The following is a 24,425-nucleotide window of genomic DNA, read 5'->3' as shown; positions in this document are numbered from 1 at the left end:
AGGCACACTGCATGCAGATTCACAGGTTATTATGAAACCTTTTCAGATTCCAAATATGTGTAATATTCATGCACTGCTGTGATAACAGTACTTATATATGTTGGCCATATAAATACTATAAAATCAACCTTCTCTTGAAGTGATTGGCCATGAAGCATGCTTTAGACTTTTGTCTCCCTGCTACTAGTGGTGAATTAAGCAGATTCCCATCTGGACATTCTTTGTGCTAATAGAGGGAGTTTGTTTTAATTTAGAAGGTGTAATCATTAGTCAATAAGAGTTTTATAACCATGTTGTTGTTTCCGTGCTCAGCTTTTCACCTTGGAAGGAGGACATATTTTCTGTGCTAAATGAGAATGGAAGTACTGCATCATTTCAGATTAAACAATACTTGCACATGAGACAAGACTGTAGTGTCAGAGAGTACAGTTTCAACATAGCGAGCAGAGAGCTGCTGGAAACCTACTGATTGGATGGAGACAGAAATATAGCCAGCAACAAGGAAGGTTCCACTGAGCCTTATGGAGTCTGTATATTGCTGCCCCTATAGATAACATGTCTCTGGCCTGTCTCTATAATTGGGAGGAACATCTCTTCACCAAAATGATAGGTGTACAGCTCCCCCTGCAGCCCAGCACCTTTTCTTCAAAAAGCACTGGGATCACAAGAAAGCATGCTCTTGATGAATTCGTCATTGGAAAAGCCATTTTGCATCTGAGTCTTTGTCTTCAGCAGGACTTGTTCTTGTCTGAAATGAACTTGAGGATTGACATCATTGCTCTCAAGTGCATTAGAGATTCTGATCTCAGTTGAGGGCTTACTTTTATTTTCTCTCTCTCTTTTTTCCCCCTTTTCAGTAAGTGTCTCAAGCCGAAGCTGGCTTTGTGCCTGCTGCTTACTGGAGCTCTTCCCAGGTCAAATCATGTTTTTCATAAAGAAGTATATTTGTTAACTTGAAAAATAAGCACCTATGGAGAGAATGAATGTTTCTCTTCTATCTCCTGTCTTCCCTCATCACGTTGTACCCCCTGTTTAGTTTAGTGCTAACTAAAATAATGCAGAGAGGATCCTCCTGTTTTTGCTTTCTATTGAAATGACAGATCATTCCTTTTACCGGTGTCTACCTTCTGGCTGCATTCCACTCCTTTAGTTTGTGCCAACTTTCTCCCCTCATTTCTGAAGCTCATTCATTTTGATTTCCAGGAGAAGAGAGTCTCAGAAGGTGGATGTCGAAGACAGGCACGTGGAATTTGCAAAATGAGTGCCCAGTACAGCTGTACAGAGGGTCCATGAAGCATCTTGTGGATGGAAAATTGAGAATGGTACTTTTTGCTGCTCTGATTTGTTTCATCAAGCCAACCACCCTGTTCCTGAACTGTCTTGTGTAGTAAAGCTGTCTTGGACACTACTTCTTGGATTGTAAAGGTTTGACTGTGCAGGCCAACAGGAGTACAAACTTAAAGTACCTTACGTAAGCCATATTACAGTCCTGTGAATGAAGCCTAATTGAATTTTGATTAATTTATTTCTGCAACAAATTAAACTAAACTAAACTCAGTTTGCAATTATCCTAGGCTTTTAATGTGGTTCAACTAATCCATTTGAAAGGATAATTTAGATGAATTTTCCTGAGTGTGCCATGTGGACAAGTTGTGACGCACAGCACCATGCTGTTAAGTTAACAGGAGACCAAAAAATAGAGTTAGTTTTCTCTCAGGAGACTAAAACATATAGTTATGGTAATGAACAAGTGACCTCATACAGAAAAAAGATCAGGTAATCAACAGCAGGAGTATTGGGTTGAAATCAGAATCAGAAGAGGCAGCAGAAGAGTGGTGGTGTATATTTTGCTGGGCAAATCTTTCACATTGTGGCCTTCCTCACAATTAGCAAGCCCGCCATAGAGACTGAAGACTGACAAGCTATTTCCTTTCTGGAAGGTGGCTCCACTGAGAGAAAGAGCTAAGAAATAAGGGCTTGGGGATAAATGCTGGAATCTTTCTTGTGATCAGGGGAAATTGCCTTGCACAGGAGAAGTAAACAGAATTTAGAGGCTGATCTGGAGTCTGGGTGTGGTGTTGGCACTTACTGGAGGAATAAGGTAGTTTGCAGAGTGTTTAATTGAGTATTTCAGATATCTCCAGTCCTTTTCATCCTATCAGACTGGCGTGTAAAGAAAACCTCAGCTGCACCAATTTTTGAAATGCAGTCCTTGTACTTTCAGTTAAAGGTACTGAAAATAAATATCCAATTTGTGGATTATAAAAATATATTTTGATATTCATTACATGAAGAAATTGAAAATTATGCATTTCTAGACTGAAGATTTGCTTCAGTTTTAACCTTACCTCTTCCCTAAACTACTGTTTTACTAATTACTACAACAGGATCTATTTAAGTACAGGTAGCCAATCCTAGAAGAGGTAGCTGCCCTTTTGTGAAAAGCTACCAATATGGCCTATCAGAAGTATGAAATTCATATTGTTATTTTTTTTCTTATCTTTTTTTTTTTTACTGATAAGTTTCCCCTCACCTGCCATTTGAGATACCCTAACAGGAAAAGGGGAAGGTTTATGGTGTTTTAGTATCAGAGAAACAGCAGGAGAGGTACCTGCAGTCAATCTTACAGAGGTGACTGATCAGAATATCTTGCCTTGTATGCTTTGTTTATACTAAGTGAACCTTTGAACAGCAATCTACATGATAGATGAAAAAACAGATTTTTTTTTTTTTTTGTCTTTGCATGTAATGTATTAATTTTATATTTCTTCTAGATATTTTGGTTTTCTAACAAAGGACAAACAACAGAGAATTAGGAGGTTTGCCAAACATGTTGTGACAGCATCCCTGGAAGCTGCCTGCTGGGGAGAATCAGGGGTATGGAAGACACATCTGACTCTGGGATCTTTTATTGTATAATAGGTCAGCAGAAGGCCATTTCTTGCAGTAGAAGTCCACTTACCCATCATGTTTGATGGATTGAAATGACTTTTAGTTTGCACAGGTTTTCTGAGTGGATGTTAGGGTCTACTTTCTAATAACTCATGGCAATAGATAAAATAGATAGAAAATCAAGAGTTAAGCCTGCTTGCAAATAATGTGTAGCTCTGGGTATATCTTAGCAGCTGGATAATAAGCTGAGTATGCTTTCCCTGGAGCCATATGCATAACAATGTAAGAAGACAAGACAAAGATACATGCATGTGTAATGCTAAAAATACCAAGTTAAAGTCCTCCAGCTTTAGGTCAGTTGTTCAATAGCAGTTACAAGGAAATCCCTCCCCATTCCCTGCCCTTTATTTTGTACGGATGGGTTCTTATATACATACAGAACAATGGGATGCCATGCCTTTTAGTTAGGGCTTATAAATCAAAGTTAATTGCCTTTCTCCAAGTAGGTAAACTATTTTCAGTAAAGAATCTACTCAAAGAGGAAGCAATATAGCCCACCCTCTGTAATTAAATAGCAAAAAGAGCAACAATAAATGAAATGGAGTTACAATGTCCTCCTCTTTGTTGTGAACACTTTTTTTTTTTTTCAGAACAATAAGAATAAATTCAAAGAGGAGGAAAAACCTCAAAAACTAAGCTAATATTATTAGCCCCCCAGATTTTTCACTTTTTTTTTTTTTTTTTAAATACAAAAACACCCCTCTTTTCTCTTCACTGGAGTAAATAGCTGAATTTTTTTTCCTCTATGTGCTGGAGATGGTGAATTGAAACAGCCGTAATGAGAGTGGCAGCCAAAACTAAGGGCATTTACAAAGGATAATTATTGGTTAGATTATGAATATCAACTTTCTATTGACATGAAAAAATTACATCTTACATAGATATTACGAGCATTGTCATTCACAATGAAGCATGACAGAAAAGATTTTACTCTCAGCTGTCTGTAGAATCAAATAATGTGAGTCGTTCTTCAGAGAAATGTAAAGCTGAAAGTTAGAAGGATGCAGATTTCCATGCAAAAATAGCATCGTTTTCCTCCCTCAGATGTGGTGCAACACTAGCTTGGAGTACTGCAACACAGGAACCAGAGGTGGGAAATATAAAGTTCTCTGGGCACTGAAAGAATTTCCAATTCCCGCAAACTTGTCATCTGTCAGCCTCAATTCATTAAGAATGTCCCTGCCAGGTAAGTGGCTTAGAAACTTCCAAAATACTTCCTCCAACACGGGACTGGGATCCTAGATCTGAAATAGCATTTGTATTTCAAATGACACCAGTGGTAACCTCAAAGTCCTAAGGACTGAGGAGGAACATGATACACAAGCATAACCTTACAGTTCTGTTGAAAATAACAAAAGTATAATTCATATACTTCATCATGTATATATGATATTCTGATATTTTTTTTGTGTGGAAAGTAAAAATAATGTATTTCCCCTCTCCTAGTTTTGCTAAAGTCTTGTTGTTACTGCTTACATAAACATCAAACTTATTCTATCTATATATACATTTTTAAAGGTTGTTATTAAGAAAAAATAATGCTGAATGTTGTCAACCATAGCAATCACACACAAAATTTGTCATAAAGTTTATGGCCTCTCTGTCTGAGGCAGCATCCTTTGTGTGCTGTGGTCCGTAAGGCATTATAACTTGACTACAATGTCAAGAAAGTCTCCCATGAAATTTATAGGGTCATATGTAAAGACAGGTTAAAAATAGGGAAAGTAATAATTGAACATACAAAGCAAGCTTAGAAATCAGAAGCAACATTATAATGCTACTTAAGATGGTCTATGGTTTATTTCAAAAGATGAGGTGGTCCTCCAAATCAAAGTTGTGAAATTCTGGATTTAGTTCACTGTTATTTACCACTTGTATTTACTACTTCTAGTGCAGCACATCTTAGCATTTTAATGTTCTCACTGCTGGCATTTTGAGATATTGCAGATCTGGGAATGGATATGCAGATATTTCTCTCCATTTTGTTCTGTTCCACGATGCCACACTTCTTGTGCACTACTCTGAAGCCTCTGGAGGACTTTGGGGTCTTCAGATACCTAAGGAACAGAAACAGCCAAGGATATTTTTGCTCTTTGTGTTTGATGTGGTCCTGATCTTTAGGTTTAGTGTATTTATCTTAACTAAGTAGGACATGTCTTTGCTGCCTCAAAACTATTTCAGCTCAACTGCTACCTATAAAATTTACCTAAGTTCATCAGGGGGCTCCACGTAAGTCTATGTCCAAATGTGAGCAAGACTATTCTCCCTGCAACTTGCCTGTGCAGTGGGAGTTACTCATGTCCTGATGGAGGCTACTGGGATCCCCACCATGGGTTATTTCTTTATTGGTATAAGGTTTTATAGTGCTGAGGTGCAGTCCTGGGAGAACAATGGAGTGGAACTATACTTTTCCTCCTAAATGCTGTTTCTTGCAAGTCTGTTTAGTGAATGAAGTTTCCTTCTGATAAGTTTATGTGGCCAATTCTGTGATGTGAATTTCTGTAAAGACTGGCAAATATTTTTTTTCTGTCCTATAAATGGAACAAATTTAAATTTTCTGGACTTCATGGCTGTTAGCTGTAACTTCACACAATGTGATGTTTGAGATGTGGGACAAAGAGGATCTGCTTTATTTGCCAGATAGTTTATGTCTCCTTCCCTCTTCATCATATGTATCCTTCAGTAAATTTGTCCTTCTAACTTTGTCTTCTTTCTTACCTGCCTGAAGTCTTTGGGAAGCAATTGCTGTTCATCTGTGAATTTCTTGTGGTGAATATGTCTCTTCCATTTTGCATTTCCATCATCACTTTTTTAACTAAAGTATGCTAGACTGTGTCTATTCCACATTTTGCATTCCTTAGGATTTTTACTGTCTTTGTTTTCTCTTAATTTTTTTGTAATAAAAACTGAAACAATATATTTCTAATGAAACATCATGGTATTTGGAATTGTTTTTCATATTACTGTGCTGTTTGGGTTTTTTAGCACAATTGAACATTGAGGGAATAGATATTTACTGAGTTACTGGAAGTAACATGTGAATAATAGCATAAATTACCTGCTTGAGAAACATCACTGAGACAAGGTGATTAGAGTGAGTGAAAATGCCTGTTTTGATAAATTAAAGTTGAACAATATCAGAAAATAATTGTTTGTCTAATTCTATTTCAGCTGTATGTGTAAATCTAGAGTGCATCAGTAATGTTAGTGATATTTATCCACATTTCTGATGCATACTGAAAATACCCAAGGGCACTGCACAATTAAATACAACAGCAACTGAACCCATGGGAGGTGGCCTCTCTACCATTCTGTGACTTTGGTATTTTCTTGGGTGGTATTAGAAATACTGAAGATCTGAAAACAGATTTTTCCTACTAAGCTGGATAGTTTCGATCATAGAAGAACTGAAGTCAAGTTAAAGAAAATAATTTAAGGCTGGAAATAGTTCTAGTGAATTTCCCACATTACTTTTAACTATGTATTGACAGATGTTTTTCTATCATAAAACTGATATACTGGAGTTCTTGGAGAATGGGTATAAAGATTATTTAAAATGATCAAAGCACTAAAAATATGATTTGCTAATTTCAATTATTTAAAGTTTTTGAAGTTAAACTTGAAATACATATGCTCTTGGATGATTCTAAAAACAGATGTTGTACATACACAAATCCATAAATATTAAAACGAAATTAAGGGCAAGGCTTCCATTACCGGCAAATGAAATAGTTTAACCATTAGGGGTAAAATTATCTTTTTTTCTCCTCTTTCTACTGCTAGTTAAAATAATGTTCCCTGCTGTTTCCTCACATATTTTCCTTATGTTATCTAATGTAAAAAGCATCTCATACACTTCGTGACAAGGGCCTCCCAGATTAAATTCCTTGCTGGTAATGTACATATTGTGACCTTGTTGTACATAATCAGGCCTCTTTGCTTCTCACTTAGTGAAACTCAAGATTCAAACAGATTGGGGCACTTATGCCCTATAGCAATTTGGCTCATAATATCTGCCTAGTTTCAACTACATCAGCCTCACTGAAAAAGCATTTTAGCTTGGGTTGAGCTATGTCTCCAGCAGATTATGAAGATGCTGAAGTGGTAGACTACTCACAACCTACTACGTACAGGTCTCCCTTCCAATGAGGGAAGGAGGCTGAGATAGAGTTAATTGTCTTCCTAGTAGTTGGTATAGTGTTGTGTTTTGGATTTAGAACAAGAATAATGTTGTTAATACACTGATGTTTTATTTGTTGCTAAGTAGCAGTCAAAGACTTTTCACCTTCTCATGCTGTGCCAGGTGCACAAGAAGCTGGGAGGGGGCACAGCCAGCACAGCTGACCCAAACTGGCCAAAGGGATATGCGATACCACATGACATCATGCTCAGTATATATTTTGGGGAAAGAAGGAGGAAGGGAGGGACATTCAGAGTCATGGCATTTGTCTTCCCACCTAACGGCTATGTGTGATAAAGCCCGGCTTTCCTGGAGATGGCTGAACACCTGCCTGCCGATGGGAAGTAGTGAATGAATTCCCTGTTTTCCTTTGCTTGCATGCACATATTTTCCTTTACCTATTAAATTGTCTTTATCTAAGCCTATGATTTTTCTTGCTTTTCTGATACTCTCCTCCATTCAAGCAAGCAGCTGTGTAGTGCTTAGTTGCTGACTGGGACTAAACCATGACAAACAGCTATAATGGAAAGATAACAACAATACTAAGAAGCCATTGGAATATATAAGCATGTTCAGCACTGAAAAATGTTGCCCTGAAAGGCTTTAACATTAATGTTTGACAATAAGAATGAATAAGTGAATTAATATTTTTTTCTTTTTCCCCAAAACACTATTGAAAGAGGAAGTTAATGTATGAAAATTTGGCATGCTTTCCAAGTTTATTTGTGAGTCAATGCAAGCCTTACGTTTATAATAGTCCAACTTGATGCATAAAGAATATTCTATAAGATAATTAAGCCGCCATTGATTTTTGTGGACTGTGGATGAGGCTCTTTTTTGCTCTCTTTTTATATGTGTTACTTCTGTCAAAGGAATTGTCTCATCTGATGCAATCTGCTGTTTGTCCTCAAAGCTTTCTGTAGAGCCTTGGCTGGAGCCTCTCCTGCTCCATGCTGTGTGCAACCAGTTGTGCCTGGCTGGAAGGTAATCAAGATTTTTTTTTTTTTTTTTTAGTATTTATTTTAACTCACACTTTAAGAATCATGACTCTAAGGCACACTAGGCATTTGAATCTGGAGTCAGAAATGCAGCTAGCAACAAGAAATGTATGTAAATCAGAATCCTCATTTTGATGTACCACATTGTAGATTGCTGTTCATTAGCTCCAATGCTCAGCATACTTTCTCCTTTGATTCATATTTGAGTAATCACTTCAAAACACAACTTTGCAGCAGCAGAACAAAAACTTAAAAGGCAAAGTTTTGCTTCTGTTTCTTTCATGTGAATGTGAAATACCCTCATTGCATTGTAGCTTGTCATTACAAAACACACCAGTGAATAATACAACATATGACAGATTCTTGAAATGAAGGCCATCCCAAACTGAACTTGCAGCTTTCAGATCTGTATCAAATGTTTTTGAGAGGAGAAAACGAGATGCTGAGGAGCAGCCTGTGGTACCCTTTATTCCTGCTGTAGAGAGATTCGCTATTTCTAACAGTTCATCTGTGGTTTCTGGAGAGGTGTAAGAAGAAATGGGTTTTAACACAGCAAGTGAGCTTTTCCTCAGTCAGAACTCAATGTGTAGCACTTCTGTGACTTCAGTTGGGCACTTGTTGAACAGCATCTTTGTAACTTCTTGAAAAAAAATGACTTTAACTACCACTACAGAAACTACTATCACTACTACTACTGTCACTTTCAGTTTCCCTGCTGAAACACATATCTGAGTCTCAAAAGGTTTATGTCTAAGGAAGTGGACAAGTGGGACTGACATAGTGCACCTGCTGCCAACGCAGTATGAAGAGTGTTGGTCTCCCAAGCAGCAAGTGAGAGGATCAAAGCAAATGGTCTCAAGTTGCACCATAGGAGGTGTTTAGGAAACATTTCTTCACTCAAAGTGTCGTCAAGCACTGGAACAGGCTGCCCAGGGAAGAGGTTGTCACCATTTCTGGAGGTGTTTAAAAGACATGTAGATACGGTGCTTAGGGACATGGTTTAATGGTGAACTTAACAGTGTTAAGTTTACAGTTGGACTTGATGATCTTAAAGGTCTTTTCCAAGATAAATGAGCCTATGAATTAGTTGTAATTTAAAAAAATAGAAAATTTTACTTGGTTTTACATAGTATGATTAAGCCAATACCTTAAATGTAGAAACACTGGAAAACATTTAATGTAAACATTTTGAACCATCTATTACTTATTTCTACTATCTAAATTTCAGGAATGCAAATATTTGATCTAGTTTTTAACCTACTGCTGTAATAAAGTGAAATTATAAAAACTGGCAACTAGTATGGTAAGAGATATCACTCTTTTATGTTCTTTAATATCACTGAGTTAAATAGTTAGAAAAGTTCTTTTGGCAAGAATCCTGTTATTTAGAAACAGTCCTAATAATCTACTAGAGAATATAACTTTGAAAAAATATTGGGAATAACTACTGTTACTTTTATCCTTTCTTCAAAGTTCTTTGTAAATACTGTTATATAATTCCCATTAGAGTCCTGTGGGGTAAGGATTTCTTATTGCCAGTTTATAGATGGAAACCATGAAAGATTAAAGGAAGAAAAAAATAATCTTACTGGTTTTAGTGTCCTTTTTATTTTTTTTCTCCAAAATGAGAATGGAGCAGAATATCTGAGAGAGAGAGTCCCTCTCAGATATGTTCTGTGTTTAAGTCAGGAACATAACTGCTCAAGAATGTTTCTCAATAAGAAACCTTTTAATTGGGATTGAAAAAAACACCTTAATTGTTATTTTTCATAGAATCTGCATTAACTTTAAAATAATCCTTAATGTTGGAAATGTATATGTTGTAATTTGTTGCAAATTTGGATTTACATAAATTGAAGCATATTTGTAGCTATTCCCTCTTTCCCTCTTTTCCCTGTCTCCCTTTCTTCCTTTCTATCCTCAATTAAAACAATTTCACAAAAATTATATATCTTTAAAATCCATAAAAACAGAACTGTGTTAAGATTGTTACTGTAAAGTTTTTCATCTGTGTCTCATAAAGGATGATACTGGATGTTCACAGTTCTGAACTGTTCAATTCTTTCTGAGAAAAGTAAAAACACTTCTAGGTCATGCTGCTGCTTTACACAGAGCGACAATGAAGATTGCTGTGGTGCTCATTGTTCCCATTGCTATGCACCGCCACAGCTGATATTCAGAAATTATATGGGCTCTGATCCATAACTCTTCTTGATTGTTATTAATCCCAGTTGCTTCACTGTGCCTTTTCAGCGTGTAAAAATAAGCACTTAGGTTTTTGCAGATTGTGTGTCTTAATATGTAGCTGCGTATGACCAAGTCTTGCCCTGGCCTTGTGAAGGAAAATAAACCACACGTAGGCACAGAGCTCATTAATATTTTCTTGAGTCCTTTCACCCTGCTTCAGTCACTGTCAATTTGTTATGATTGCAGTAACATTTCAAGAGTTTGCATATTTTTATTTTGTCTGAATTACTCCATAGGGTCTTGGTTGTTTTATATTACCTTGACAGTCACAAGCGGAATCAGACCCAGATAGAATTATGTAAATGTAAATGTCAATAAAAAAAATTATTCTATTTTTGCAGATGTTCTTCATCTGGATTGAATTTGATTGTGGATGCTTGTCTCCATGCATAATTATCCAGAGCTAAAGGATGAAAGTGTTCTTGGAGCAAAGAAAACACATTCTGAATCTTTACTGTAAATTATACACTATACAAAATCAGTCCAAATTGTTCAAACCCTTGGACAATTACAGTGTTATTCTACTCACCATGCTGAGTACTGTGTAATTATCATGGTTAACAGCAGTTTGCTTGCTCTCTGTCCTGAAGGGATGTGCAGGCTTTACTGAACAAAAATAAATGCAGATGTTAGACCTTATTTTGTTTTCTGACTCAGCAACTGAAAATACTCACAAAATGTGAAGATTTTTTTTCCTCCTTATTTAGTTGATATAGCATTAACAGAAACACTGCTATTGATCAAATATGCACTGCACTATACATAATGGGTAGTGTGGTTACTTCCATGATTAAGGAATTTGCTAGGTGGTAACTCCAAGCTTCATTTGTAAAAAGAAAAAAAAAATCAGTGAGATTGTTCCCAAAGCAGAAAAATCCATTTATTAAGAACCATTCCTTTTTCTTAATAGTTTTCTTGTTTATAGGCTTATCCTTCTCCTATTAAGACAATGAAAATTTGCTTGCATAGTTCATCATGTGTAAAACATACTTCACATGTGAGCCCATTCATTTTGTAGGGTTAATATCAGTTTTCTTCATAAAGATGATCAGTCTTCCTGACTAAAAACTTTCAAAAGAATTATATTCCAAGAACTTGTTTGTCTTATGGGCCAAGCTTTTGTGTGGACCTGCCTTCCACTTGATATCCAAACTTGGAACAAATGGCTCAGGAACTCACTAGCAGAAGGCAGCTTCAGCTTGACCATTTAGACCAGGGGACATTTATATGATTCTAAAATTACATTTGGCCTTTTGAAGGCAACCCCAAGGCTGATGCAGCCCCGGTGAACATGAGTTTGAGACCCCTGATTTAGAGGATACATGCAGGATTCTGGTTGGCATCAGGTTGTTTTGAATATAAAATAATGTTAACATATTTTTATGGCTTCATACTAAGTTCTATCTAATAAAATCTAAGAAGTATTTATAATTTGCCCACAAATATGCTCTCAAAATAGTAAGGAATGGTCTGAAAGATAGCGGCATCTGTCCTGCTTAGTTGACCTGTTTGATATTATAAAGTCTTTCTTCCCTCAGAAAGTTGATCCCTGAGATGGGAACTCCTCAGTGTGTAGCATTTGCTAAATTTAGTAGTAGTGGAAGATTAAGGTCACTGTGCACACGCCCTTGTCTGAAGGCTGGCAGCTGAAGAAGGTAGAAATTAGGATGAGCTGTAGACTTTCCTCTCCTTTTCTTTGTGCAGTACAACACGTGTATTGAAGGAACTTGCAGAAGCTTAATGTGTGCCTTGAAACTGCCTTTTACTCTAGGCTTCTCCTCAAAGGTGTGTGAGATTGACAGTGGAACTGTTTGGTCTCAGTATTTAGACAGCCATGATGCCTCTTGGAAATGTTTTCTTCTGGTTAATGCACTCACAGCTCTGCCTCTGTATTCATACAGGTATGCTCACTTTCCCACCTTGCCTATGTCTTTCTACATTTGTTTTCAGTATCTCTTAGCATTGGCTGCATGTCCCGCAGTTGAAAGATCTTTTTTCTCTGGAAGCTTTATTAATTCCAGGGATCAGATTCCTTGGCTTCTACATCTGTCTTCCTAACTTCTAAAAGTGTTGTGCAGAAGTCTTTCATTCTAATGGAAATTGTATGTTCTGTATACCAATATTTTTAGTAATATTTTATCTTCTCACCTAGGGTGGGAAGAAAAGGTAAAGTTTCCCATTAATTTCAGTGGTATTTGACCAGGTTTTTCATTCTGTATCCTTTCAATGTTACATGTAAATGGGATTGGGTCATTCAGTTGTTTAGGTTCACTTGGGTTCTCAGTGGGATTAATTTGGGCAATTCTGCTGTGTGTTGTGAGCAATCAAGAGCCAAATTAGGCTTTATGGATCATCTTTTTATTTAAGTGTGATTAAGAGGGTGAGGACCACTTTTTAAAAGTGTTTTATAAGCAATCTTTGTGTGTTTTGTAACTCTCCAACAACACTTAAAAGCATTTGTTATAAACAGCCTTGAGATCTAACAGCAAAAAACACTGCAGAAGAGTGCAGCATTATTATTGTAAGAGACTGTTTTCATGAAGCCGAGTATTGTTTGATTCTTGGTACTTAATTGCAGTTTTCAAAAACGGAGCTTTTCCTACCTTTGATATATCCTTTTGCCAAGCCAGTGAATAGGGTTTACTTTGTACTCTGTACTGTTCTATTCTTTTACTCTTTTCTTTTTAATCTTTTTTTTTTTTTAACTGAGATTGTATTTTCCTTCAGCTTAAACTTCATTTTCTTTCACTGCAACATAATCTGTAAGTGCCAAAAAGACCTCAGTGCAAGGATGTTTACTCACTAATGTATTTTGTTTCAGTGAATGTTCAGGATCTGAGAGAACAAATGTATTTTCTAGAGGAAAAAAAATGTGTTAGTTGGTACCTTGGTGATATATCCACTGTGCCCTGTTTTCAACTTTGACTTGCTTATAACAGAATGATCTAACTTCTAAATAGATTTGTTTTTACAAAAAGTCTGGGCTAATGTTCCCATGTATATGTATATTTTAGAAAGAAAGAAACTGGATGCACACCACCACACACATTGAGTGACTGGCTGTTGTAGGATGTTTACTTCAGAGTGCTGCAATTAATCATGCAGAACTGAAATATTAACCTATTAAGTGCATGTGAATAATGAACTCTTTTCAGAGTTGGACAGAAGAAAAAAATAAAAGATGATGTTAGCAAGTAGCTTTATTGCAAGGCTTCACATGTGCTATGAACAAAATCAATCATAAATGCCACAGTTTAATACCCATCTCTTACCCAAAACTGTTAGCAGGAAACAACTCTAAGCCTTTTTTTTAGGCGAAGGCTCTAAACGGAACTTGAAAACTAGTCAAGGACTTTCTGTGGGAGAAGCCTGACCCACAGAAAATCATGAGGAGCTCAGGTGGAAGATGTTGCTCCTATGAGGACCCCGGTGGATGATGTCTGCTAGGGAAGCGAAGCAGCTCCTGTTAGCCAGGTGGGGGCATTCTGTGGTCCATGAGTGGTGAAGGTCCTGGAGTCACAGCTCCTTCTATGTGCAGCTGGCAGACACCATCACTCATTGTGAGCAGTGCTTCTCTCTCACTTCTAGCAAAAATTACTTGTTCAGTCAAAAGAGAGAAAGGTAGAGAGTGCCTTGCACATATGGGGAAGATCTCCCCCAGGCTCTTAGCTCCTGCCAAGTACAACAGCCTAGAGCTGAGGGGCACCTTGTACTGCAAGGAAAACACACAACACCTTGGCTACCACTGGTCTTGGAGCTCATCTTCACCTTTTTCAGCCCACAGTAATGTTGCTAAGGAGCACACAGTACTGCAGAATGTCCTGTAATGTAGGATGTAAAATTGCACTCCTGCTGCATATTCTGTTTTTCTCTAGACGTGTGACTAGTCGGTTGTTTTTCATATGGATTTGGAGGAGTCCTGTGAAAGGCTCAGCTGAGTGAAAGCACCCACAGCTGTGTAATCATGGAGGTGGCTGCAGAACTGATCAAGCTCCTCAGATACAGCGACTTTCATTTCTTCTGGTTTGGCAGCTTTTTTTCATCTCTGAAATCAGAACTCTGTGAATGGAGCAACTGGTATGTGTTTCTACTTTTCTACCAGAAAACTCGTTGCTGTTCACTGGAGCTCAGTTCACCACGTGGAATCTGGCACTGGCGGAATCTGGCACTGGTTTGTCATCCCAAAAACTTGGTGTTAGTTTTACTCACTTTTAGTCACCTTTAACAACCTCACCCAAACTCTACCTCCTGAGATTTGCCCAGGGTATAGTACAACAACTCCTGTTTAGCAAACACGTTTCCTGAGCTAGTTGTGTCTGAGCTTGCTTACAGCATCCAGGACCAGAAATTTCAAACTGACAAAGCTGCTTGTGCTTGGGCAACAATCCCTAAACTCACACAGACAAGTCCTTTCCCCAACTAGTAGTCATCTTCTCAAGTAGTCTACCTCAAGTAAACAAGGTCCTGCGATGATATGGTTCTAAATCCAACAATCTGGTCTGCAGCCACACCAAGAGCTTTCTGTAATCACATCAAAGTAGATTCTGTATTGAAACACTGGAAAGCTGACATTTGAACATCTGTTATTACTAAGTAAATATTATTAATGAATAAGTAGTTCCTCAAAGACTTGTCAGTGCTTATGCTTTGTACTTTTACCAATCTTCTGTATATTTGTTTTTTGTTCTTTCCTCCTGTAAAAAGGAAATAACTTCCTTCCCTGAACTCTGGATAAGAGAAGAGCTCTGAGGAATCACATCAATAAACTTGCACCCTGCATTGAACGGACAAGAACGTCTCTGTGGCCCACAGTTTTCCCAAGATAAATTTTGTTTGTTTTCCACAGTACTGTCTGGTGAATAAACATGACTGTTCTCCGCTTCCCATTTCTCACAGCTTGCTGTAGGTGACCAGTCAGCTAGTTCGTGCCAGATTAATGACAGAAAACATATTTTATTGTCCAAGTCAGCTGTGGATGATGGGGCTCTCTGCTAATTCCCATGATAGCTAACTAATCTGCCAATTGAAATACTGCATTTACAATCCAGGCTGTCACTGGGAGTAGATTTTTTTAAAGAGCAAAATAAACCACACACAAAATCTTTTTATTGTTTGGGGGGTGAGGAGGAAGCAATTTCACCTATTTTTCTAAATTCTATACAGCTGAGACCACTTCTCTTTTATCCCAGTGGAAACTGGTGAATGCTGGATTAGTCTTTCTTTTCATGAGCATGCAACAGTTTCTGCTGTCTCCTTGCCATCTCCAACAAGAGCAAATTTGAGACAGGGAAGTTTGTTTGTTTTATTTCTGAAAGACTGTGCAAAACTTACTCAAATGTACTCAAAGTTGGAATTAAGTATTATATTCCTGGCAAAAAATATTGCAGAATAAACTGTACATATTATTCTAAAACTGACCAAACCATTAACTTTAGTGAGCTGCTATTATTTATCTTGGAATTATTTATTTTATGACTCATCTGTGACAAAGTTATAGATAGCTATGTATATACAAATATACCTTTAGGAATATTATCCTGTTTCAAGTGTGAAGTTTTGAAAGAAATAAAATACTGTCCCTCTACTAATGCAGTTCAGAGTGAAGGTAAATACTATCCTTTTAATTCAGTATTGTTCCTGTCTTCTTTGGAGGTCTTAGTTCAATTTAAAGCAAAACAAAATTCTTCTTATTGTCTCCGATAGGTATTGGAGAGGAAACAAGGGAAACTGTGGCACAATTTTTTGCCTTTTTTTTTTTTTAAACTTTTTGTGGGGAACTAAAAATCTTGTATGATCTGTTAAGCAAAAATATAAAGATTACTGACAGCAGGGTATATTTCCCTTTCATCGGAATGGTTCTAGCCACAAAACTATAGTGGATTCAAGCTTTAAGCAAGCCTGTCCTTTCCCATGTGTAGAGAAATAGGTACTATGTTTGAAGGAGCAACTTTTGTATGTATGTGCCACGTACATTTATCAGCAGCAGACTGTTCAGACATGTCTTTTCAATACAATCCTGGACAAAGAGACAGTTCTGGCAAAGAGGAAGAAGAATTGCATGGAAACCTGTTTTTAAAAAAAAAACCCAAACAAACATTAAGGATTATTAAGGATTGGCTGTGTACTTGTGACACATCAAGTAGCCTGCCAACTTGCAGTGAGAACTAGGACCCTAGTGCAGTGGCCCTGCAGAGCTGAAGTGTAATTTGGGTTAGAAGGACTAGACTCCCATTTTGCTTTGTCAGCAAACAGAAGAGTTACCAGTAGGACCTCAGGAGTGACCTTCGTATCACGCTCGGCCTCACAGATACTCCAACCATGTACTGGACAATGCTACTCATTATTTTTTGCTGTTCAAGTATCTAAGCAGCTCTGGGAGGAATCAAAGTACATGCTGTTTAATCTGATCTACACCAATTTCTTATTTTTTTCCTGACCTGAGGACTGGACAATTCTTTACCTGACAAAGTCATTAGTTGGGATGAGTGCCACAGGTTTTGTCTCCTAACCAGTTCTCTGTGCCTTACTTCATAACTATTCTGCCTTGCATATTTGTTTTAAAGGCAAAATGCAACAAAATCAAACAGAAGCAAAAAGCTTTGACTATTGCAAGTTGCAGCAGTGCTGAAGGTAGCAGGCTGCCTGCTTTACCCATGCTGGAAAACGGAGTTTAAGCTTTCTGAACAGCCCTTCCCTGCCATATTCCTGGGCAGACCCCCTGCTTCCATTGCGTGAGTATGTGCGGGAGGATGCACTTTTGGGAGGGTGGCAGCATTTGTGGTTGCTCTATGACCTGGCTTTCCCTTATGTATGTTGGGTGAGGGCCCTGTCCAGCTGTTTTCTGTGAACCCATCCATCAACAGCACAGGAAGGTGAAGAAGGAAAATGGGCACAGCCTGGGAGGAGAGGATGAGCAGCCGGGGGAGGGATGACTGCTTGCAGTGGACAATAAGAATTGGTGAAGACTGATTGAGGAACAGAAGCATGTGTCTGTGGCTCCCAGCAAAGATGAAGGTTATGTTCAACAGAAGACTCAGGTGCTACAGAAGACATCAGCAGAATACAAAAGCATCTTCTAACAAGCTGAATTAGTTCATTGGGTTAATATATGCAATAAATATATTTTCTATGTAATTAACTCAAAGTGCATTATTGATAAAATTTTAATTACTATTAATGGCTGAAACTTTTGTAGAACACTTAAGTATTTAACAAGCTACAGATAACTAGCTTATAGAGATATAGACATATATAGATAATTATATATTAATCATTCAAAGCATGAACTATAATTTAGGAAGCCTGTTAATTGTCATGTAACTTTGTAAGCTATCATTTTTACTGCCAATGACATTCATTTACACTTCTCAGCACTTCCTTACATATATTCTATTAAACTAACTATAGGGGAATTAGTTCATAAATAAATGCAATACAGTGATCCTTTTATATTTAGGTTACAACTTGCTGATCCAAACCCAACTCAGTAGTGACTAAAATTTATTGCTACAGAACAATACTGGTAGAAGAACAAATGGATCCCATGAATAAATTCAGGCTGATAATTAGAAGACAGTTTCTAACCATCTGGAATAGTAAGCAGCCTGCAAAAGATTGTGAAACAGCCTTCAGAAGGACATTGAAATGAGATGGTTGTGTGTTTTTTTTTTTTTTTTTTTTTTTAAGATGAAACTGGATAAACTCCTGCACGGGATTATTCAGGATGATTGCCTGCAACAACAGCGGGCTGAAAGTTCATGCTGTTGCGTTCAGTCCTTTGGGCAATGGAAGAGAATGCAATGTCAGTCCGTAAGGATGAACATCTGTGTTATGGATTCAGGCTGGTGAACACGGAGGCCGAGAATGAGATGAACATGGATCAGTTCTCATCACCAGGCAGAGCTGAGTTACTGCTCACCACAGGCCTGTTCTGTTGCAAATAACAAGGGATTTCCACTGACAGCAGTGCAAACAGGGAGCCGTTCTCAGCTGGAAATTGGCTTCTAAGAGCACCTTTAGAGAGGATTTTGCGAGACCTTTCCAGCTCTTAGACTGCTGACTCCTAGATGCAAATGACAACTTCATGAAGATTAACAGAGGAAATATGAGTCTGTGTTATCACTTCAGCTGGAAGAAAGGCTGCATTTCTCAGGGTTGTGGCACCTGGTGATTTTTCCCAAAGTTGATAGATTTCTGCCAATGAAAGATGGCAAAGGTAGTCTCAATACAGAAGTGTTACTGACAGGGCAGGGACACCTCATCTCCACCTTCTGTCTTAGAGCTGGTTGAACTGAAAAAAAATAAATGTCCGGTGGGAGACTGGAGGGCTGTACTGAATTCAGTGAAGTTGTGATGATTGACATTTGCTGGTGGTCTGTCCCAAAATATATACTCATTGCTTATTGTTTTTGTTGCATGAATCCTCCCTCAAAATGGAATAAAATAGAGGACAGACAAATTAATTGAGACTTGCATTGGTATCTGCTGATCATTTCCCTGAAGATCCAACTTTTGCCTCAGGAACTCTTAAGCTGCTGACTAGCAAAATTTAGAGGACAGGTAGGCATAAACATGCTTACTAGACATGTTCCATTTCTTATACTTTTCTCTAAACATTCACTACTATCAGTTATCAGAAACAGGGCTCTGAAGTAGTCTACAAGTCTCACTCACTATGAAGACCCCCCTGCTGTTCAAATAGCACTTCTTCTCTGACTTTTTTTTGTTCTGAAAGAAATACATGTGAACAATTTTGTAACTTCAAAGTACCAATTTATGTTTTCAAAACCCTACTTTGTCTTACCAAATTAAATAAAGCATTATAGATGATTATTCATCTTCCCAAGTGTAATTGTATGAAATTTCTTCTGAATAAAAGAAATCCAATGGAAAGATCTATTAATATTTTGCTGCATATAGGATTCATTTGCCACATGGAATGTGTTGTTAGGAATTTCTGGTGTGAACTTTTCTTCTGGTAAGCTTGCCGTGTAAAATGGACAAGTCCATCATAATCTTAGGATCAGTTTAGTTAGGTACTTAACTCTCACTGATGTTGGCAACATCAGCATAATGTAACCAGAACTTCAAAAGCTTGTGGTAGGCCAGAATGTTTTTATTTCTTCTCCCCCTCCATACTGCTTGAAGCCACTTAGGTGGTAGAAAATGGTATAATATTTTCTTATGCCCTGAGCTATTATTTGTTTCTGTTTTCTCCTAGTTTCCAGGGCCATTTCCCCAAACTTATGTTGCTTTTCCAAGGTAAGGGATATATTAAAAATAACCTGTGAATTTGAAGAGGGTGCTGTTTTATAAAGGTCTTCATGTGGAGGGGAACTGCGGTAGGGGGCTAGATGCTTTTTTTACAAGCTGAATAAACTTGGAGGGGGAAGCCTGAGAGCAGTCATTTGTTTTCTCTGGGTTAATGGCTTTCAGCTGGATGTCTGTCTGCTGAATAATGACTGAGCTGCTACATCAGCCCATCTTTTCCACTGCAAAACATGTGTTCAGTTAATGGCATTGACATATTGGAAGCTGGAATGAGCCTCCACACTTGAGTTGCTCAAGCACGATACGGTCTACCAGAGCAAAATTAAATAAGAAGATGTGACAAAAGAGAAGGATTTAAGGAAGATCATAGTGTGTTCTGAATGTGCAGCATCAAAAGAGACTTTGGCATCCCTTGTGCCACTCGTTATTTAATCATTCTCATCCTGAGTATTTATTTTCTGAAGGGAAAAATTGGTTTTCAGATTTTAAGCCCTATGGTTTTGATCTTTAGTATATACTTGTACTACTGAGTGATGTGGAAAAATAATAAACAGTAGAAAGCTTGGAGTACATTCTCTAGAATTGCTGAGAGCAAAATTTGAAAAGTACTTAAGCAGCATGTAAAATTTTCAGGTCCCTCACTCATTTAGTCATGCAATTAAGTTATCTAAGTCACAATAACACTTTTAGAAAGTATCCTGGTGATTCTACAGCAGGGATCAGTGTCTGGACACATGGTTACAAGATAAGTATCTTGGCTGTACCACAAGGCATACTGATTTGTGAAATTGGTTTTTTTTAGTGATTACAGTTGGGAAAATGCATTGTTAGCAACTAACAAGGAAGCAAACAGCCTGTAACAATACAAGGATTTATCTGGGTTTGCCTCAACACTGTTTTTGTAAGATGAAGTAGTCTGCCTCCCTCCATGTGCCTTGCCCATCATTGCCGCTAACCTGCATGATGAAGGCTGATCGTACTGTGAAGCCAGAAGCTGGTTATTATTGGTGTGATCGATTTCCATTTAGTCAGGCTAGCTTTTGCTAGGCCCCTTCTGTTTCACACTCAAAGGCTTCTCCCCCATCTGTCAACCTCCTAGGTGGGCAGAGGTATTCTAGATAATGTGTGCTATGGCATTAAGCTCATCACAAGTGTGAGTGGGAATTCGTGAGGTCCCATGTGAAAGTTCATTGGCCACCCAGAACTGCATTCCAGGAACGACAAAAGCTATCAGTCTTGTGGGTGCAGACCTTTTTGATTCACTGACACTAATAATTCCACCCCTAACTCTTTGGTAATGCATTAGCATTAACTGTAATTTTTGCCTTGAGACAGGCTCTGCAGTACAGCATGACGGTTCCTACCCTGTAATTGTAGGATCCTCATTAATCAAAAAGAATATTATGACATTGTGAGCTCACAAGAAAGACAATTCATGACTGACACAATAAAGGCTTAAATTATGCTGCTTTGATGATTAGAGGTGCAAAATTGCCTTTTTTTTCCTCTCTCTTGTGAAAATAGTATTTAACAGCTGTAAGAAAAAACTGCATAATGCAAGTAGGGAGTGTTCAGGGGCAAGCAACACCAACTCTATATAGAAGAGACCTTTATTTCAAAAGGAAATTAAAATTTCAAAGCTGTTTTGATAGTGCTTTTTATTGATAAGCCTGAATTTAAATCAGGATCTTGAGGAAGAAATATATGAGAAGCACATTGCTGTAGCACTGTTTAGTAGTTCACTGCTGTTACCCCTTAAAATTACAGAAATTTATGTATGGTTTTGGACAGCTTCCAGAATATGTTTTGACATATATTAAATGATCAATACTCAAACACGTCTCATAAATTGAATGCAGTTATATATATTCTCCTTTATTTGTAAGGAGCTAGAGATTCTGAATGATAAATGAGGAAGAGAGGAAAAAGAATGTTATAGCCAAATTTCTTCCACTGAAGGTACATAGGCAAACCCATAGAGTTTCTAGAGTAAACCTGAAGGCTGTTCCAATAAGCACTGGTTTAAGTGAAGCCAGTCCAGCAGGAACTGTTAGGAAGACCCAACATCCCATAAAGACAGAGGACTGCAAATTGAAGGGGTGCTGAGTAGGTGGTGTTCTCCCAAAGGAAGACCTTGTCCCTATTTAGTTGAGTATCACAGGCCTCATGCATTCTAAAAAGCCGTGACTAATGGGGAATCAGTCAAAACAGTGTTTTCTCTCCAGGGATTCCTTCCTCCAGAACAGATGGACTGCAGCACTCGTGATCCAAGTAACCAATAACTTAAATGAGTGTTGAAGACTCTGGCAGAGTCCCCAAAAGTGCCTCCCGAGTTGTGCTCCTCACATACACAGGAGTTAAGAGACTTATTCCAGGCACGCTTGTCTATCCATAGGTATTTCCATATGTTTTAAGTATAGCCCTAACTGCTAAGACAGCCAGATTTCTTCTAAGTCTGTTAGAAATGAATCCCCTCTCTTTTCTGGAAAAAAATATAATTGAAGAAATGAGGGATAAAAATACTCTTTGAATATTACTTAAATCTCCTTCTCTTTTCCAGAAAAAGCATTTTGCATGCTGGCCCCATGTCCATTGTTTTTGTTTGCTTGAGATTTTGACGTGTAGAATGGTGAAAATTAGGCATTAGGCATAACTGACGAGGAAAACATTAGCTTAAAAAAACCCAAAAACAAACCCGTATATTACTTCTGTGCATGTGTGTGTTACACAAATTATTTTAAAAAATGTATTTATACAGTTTATTTCAGGACTAACCCCATGGCATTTCACTAGATCCTTGTTTTCTTTACGTTTCATGCCATGACCTATATAATATATGCACACTCTAGCATTACCAAGGAAGTAATCTAAGAGGTTACTTATAATTTTACTTTTCCTTTGATTTCAGAAAGGCTGGACTGAGTTTCAGGGATGAATTCACAAAGCCATTTGCCTTCTTGTGGTCACAGACAAGTGATCAAGTAGGAGCTATTGAAGTGCCAGAGAAAGTTAGGTGTGTCTACATCAAGAGTTTCTTGCTTTGCCCCAGCTGTGCTTTTGAAGTGAATTTCCCTGCTGCCCACCTTGCTATGCTTGGGTTTGCATTGGGCAGCAGCCTGAACCTTTCGATGAGCTTCTTCCAGAAGCTGAACTTCAAAGGGTTTTCAATACTCAAGGCCAGACTGGAGTTAATTTGACATAAACTTCACCTAAAATTGATGTAGTGTGGATGTCAGGTCTTCAGCATCAAAGGTTTTGGCCTGTAAATCTCTTCCTAATGGGGTTTACACTACTTGTTAATAAAGATGCTGCCTTAGTTGTTCCTTTCCAGTTGAAATCCAGTGGCACTCAGTATCTCAAATCCTGCTAGGTGTCTTTGTAAACACCATTAAGAAAATATCCTCAATATCTGAATGCTTTTTACACATAACTATCATTTATTCTTGTCTCAGATTCTTGTAGCTGAGTTCTTGCTGTCTTCAGGACTGGACCATTGAGTCATTTCAGCCATTTCTTTATCTCAAGCAGTAGCTGATTCTTTCAGAAGGGCTCCAGAAGTGCACATGATCACATACAGATGGTCTGACAACACAGGGATCCAGATGGTTCCCACAGTATAAAGACAAAACTACATAGAGCAGGACTAACCCCATGGCAATTCACTAGATCCTTGTTTTCTTTACGTTTCATGCCATGACCTATATAATATATGCACACTCTAGCATTACCAAGGAAGTAATCTAAGAGGTTACTTATGACGGATTAAAAAAGGAAGATGTTTCTCCTAAAATCTGAGTCTCTGATTTTTTTGTTATATTGGACCTGTCCTAGTGATACCTGAGTGAGACTCCTGTGACAGGTGGCCACTGTTGCTTTCTCCAAGTTCTCTCCTTAGAGGTCATCTTAGTCTGCTTCATCTTGAAGAGTCCCTTGACAAAGGCCTTTTATTCAACTGTTCATTTAGAAAGGTGGATTTACTGAAGTACCTTTAAGCAGTGAAATCTAATCTGAAGATACCTGTAAAACCAAGCCTGAGGTAAAGATCCATAGAAATGTTTATTAGTTTAAAAATTATTTAGAGTTAAACATGAATGGAGATTTAAAATATTAAAACTCAAAAATTAAAAATTATTTATGTTATTGGAAATTATTATTTTTTTCTATTGTCCAGCTATGCAGATTTGAATATCACTAAGATATGATAGCCCACATGAAGGCTTACAGTGGTTGATACAGTTGTTTGTGTTTATTTTGCTCTGTTACTGGACACTGGTCTTCCCTGATCTTCTTAACTGAATTGTATGCCGCTTAATAAGCAGTGTTACTGATGCCAGAGAGGGATTCACCGAAGTGTTCAAACCACGGAAAGGGCATAAGAATTCAAAAAGGACTGATTTATACTGGGTGGTGGTGGTTGCAGCTGTACAGATATCTGTTCTTCTCACTTGCCCTTCCAGACGTTGAAATTCAAGATATATGACAAACTTGTTGTTGGTGGTGGTTGCTTTGTTGCTGTTGTTTTTAGGGATTATACCTCTTTCTAATCATGTTTTAGTAAATGATTATTTAATTTTATCCAAATATTGTAATGTATAGAATTGATTTATTAAATAATATTGTGTACTAATAAACATGCTGACAAAATAATATACTTAACATAATAGCTACAACAGCAACAACAACAAAAGCAATAATAATAAACAACAGAAAGACAGCCGAACTGTTTTTATCATCAGCTGGACAAGTTTTCTTCTTCTAGGTCTTATCAGCAGTAAAGA

General features: G+C 37.7%; 1 long non-coding RNA gene across 2 annotated transcripts in view; it reads left to right on the top strand.

Moving 5' to 3' along the window:
- LOC139827411 (uncharacterized) overlaps positions 1-5,782 on the top strand; it is a 65,692-nt gene extending 59,910 nt beyond the window's left edge. The window contains exons 3-6 of one of the 2 annotated variants that reach the window (XR_011737947.1): positions 1,204-1,322; positions 2,775-2,877; positions 3,997-4,138; positions 4,900-5,782. This is a non-coding gene — a long non-coding RNA (uncharacterized lncRNA). Of the gene's footprint in view, positions 1-1,203; positions 1,323-2,774; positions 2,878-3,996 lie in introns of both variants that reach the window. The other variant, XR_011737946.1, reaches the window with a different exon arrangement.
- Positions 5,783-24,425: the final 18,643 nt, after the last annotated feature.

The sequence above is a fragment of the Patagioenas fasciata genome, chromosome 2 (genome assembly GCF_037038585.1).
Source record: "Patagioenas fasciata isolate bPatFas1 chromosome 2, bPatFas1.hap1, whole genome shotgun sequence".
NCBI lineage: Eukaryota > Metazoa > Chordata > Aves > Columbiformes > Columbidae > Patagioenas > Patagioenas fasciata.
Note: the sequence above shows the minus strand (reverse complement) of the source record. Positions and strands in the feature narration are given on the sequence as shown.